Consider the following 2,627-nt stretch of genomic DNA (forward strand, 5'->3'; position numbering starts at 1 on the left):
AATACCTCCCCTCATTTCATTTTGAGTTTTTGTACTAACATTTATAATTCTTCCCTTTTTATCCCATCATCAATTCTACCCACTGTAAATAGTAAATTTGCAAACTTTAAAAAAGTATTGCTGATCAACCTATCATAGTAGAGAAAAGGAAAAGTATTAACAAATAGGGAATTCAACTCACTACTAGTAAGAAGTGGTCGTATTTGCAATGTTATCTCCTTTCATTTAGTAGCATATTCTTTGTAGCTTTCATTGGGGCTCTTTTTTATGTTTTGAAAAGTCAATTGGTTTGGGACCATCTCCAACATATATTAGTATTGCTTTAAGAATGCTTGAGATAAATCTCTCTAAGTGTGAATCTAATTGCTTTTCATCCTATAATACTTCAGTCAAATTTTATTGAAAGATGTGAATAAGTAATTTTTCATTGTAGGCATGCCCAACCATTTTGTGAAAGTATTGAGCCAAATGTGTCATAGGGCAATCGGTTCCATCATACTTCTTAAACATTAAAATCTTGAACTTAGGTGTGATGACCACATCTGAAACCAAGCAAAATTTAAAATACAACACTCTATCTTGTAACATTTACAACAAAAAAAAATTTTAAAGACTATTTTTTTACAAAACATTTCTTTTCCCTAGCAACCTATTGCTTGAATATCCTATTAAAGAAAGAACCCATCAATGATTAATGTCACACTAACCATTTCTCATCATCCTTAGATCTCTAACCCATTATTGTTGTTGGATTGAACCATTTCTCATCTATAAGTGATTGCACCTTATGTTTGAAAACCTCACAATCCTTAATGGAATGCCCATATTTCCTCCATGGTTTTGACATGTTGCATTCAAATTATACCATTTAGGGTGTAAAGTCTTTAAAAGCTTTAAAGACATAGAGACAACAAGGTGTTTTTAAACCAAATGGGGAAAAAGCTCTCCATATGAGATAGGAGTAAGATCTAACTATGTATATGTTTTCTTCTTAAGTGGTTTTTGGGCAACAGACTATCTAAGACCCCAAGTATTTGATAGTGGTACAAAGGTTAGGACATAGGAAATTGACTGAATAGGTAGTTGAGGAAAGGTAGGCTGAGGGTATAAATTTAGATGTGGAATCCTTAAAGATTACATGAAGTCAGAGGACCTAGTCCTAGGCATTTGGGATGGAGGTTGAAAACAGGCGTGATAAGGGCTTGAGGTACCAATTTTAGTTTAAAATATCAAACTTTTAGTTTACTAGTGATTTCATCTTAAACATCAAACTTTCGAGCTCAGTCATTTTTATGGTCAATTTATTTATTCCTTTTATGACCTTGTCTGAACTTATTCATTACTTGAATCATTGAATGCCTTAGTATGTTTAGAAAAAGTGTTGGACCTAGCAAGAATCAGTTGATGGCAACTCTATTAGTTCTTAAGACTTGATTAGGCTGAAATTGGTAAGGACCATTGAGAAAGAACCAAATTAACTTCATTGAATTCCTTAACCATTTTCATTAACTTAGTGAACTATTATTTCATCTCTCGAATATCATGTCCATATTCCACTTGATTGTGTTCTAAAGCACTAATTCATTCCTCTATTGATCTTCCATATTTTTAGTTTTTGAAGTAAATAAAAACAAATGTCTACCTTCTTATGAAATTTAGAAAATTAAATAAAAAATAATAAAAATGAAATTAGACAAGCTAGCATGATTCTAAATATGCATAATATGTACGTGGATGCATGATGCAAAGATAGTTGATGCCAGAGAATATCACAAAATACAAAGATGCTAAAAGTAATGAATTTTCATATGTATAAGGCTTAAATGATAACAATCAAATCACCCATAAATGTATATGCCAGAAATGCAATGTCTTGTTGTAGGGGTGATGAGATATGTTCACAAGAAACACAATTTGTACAATGCAAATTTTATCAAAATCATATTATTCATCAATCCTTATGCATGAAACACTATGACATACTAAATGACTAATTAGATATGTGTATATAATTGGTAAAACATACTTATATGCAATGCATTGACATATTATATGCATGACAAGATAGGTTTACATAAAGTTCTATGCAAATTTAATGAAATTGGCACTACCATTCAAATGTACATGAAGTGTATGTACAACCTTATTATTTGCAAATACGAAACATGCTTTTTTTTAAAAAAATAAAAATTTAAGAAAACATTTCTTATGAGAAGACAAGCACACGAAATGACCACAATTCAAAGATTTTTTCACACTACTAATCTTATAATTTGGCCAATAAACAAAGAAATTAAGAAAAACATCTTTTTTTAGAAAATTTTCATCTATTTTTATATTTTTATATTTTTATAATTTTGTTGTTTTTTATTTTGACTATTGGAAAATACAAAAAATTCATTTTCTTTGAAAAACTTTTTTTGAACAAATAATAGCTGAACCAAACAACATGTCAAAAGAAAATTTATTAGGAGGATTCTTTATTTTTTTGTCAAAACTTTAGTTTTCTTTGCATTATTATTACCCTTAAATATAAATTGTACCAGAATATTCCTCATGTGTCTTAATTTAGGTAATTTCTACAAAAAAGTTGGCATGGCTTTATCTAATGTTGGTCTTTTAGGGCT

The sequence above is a fragment of the Durio zibethinus genome, chromosome 19, assembly GCF_047325235.1.
Source record: "Durio zibethinus cultivar Kanyao isolate XHJ-2024 chromosome 19, ASM4732523v1, whole genome shotgun sequence".
Lineage (NCBI taxonomy): Eukaryota > Viridiplantae > Streptophyta > Magnoliopsida > Malvales > Malvaceae > Durio > Durio zibethinus.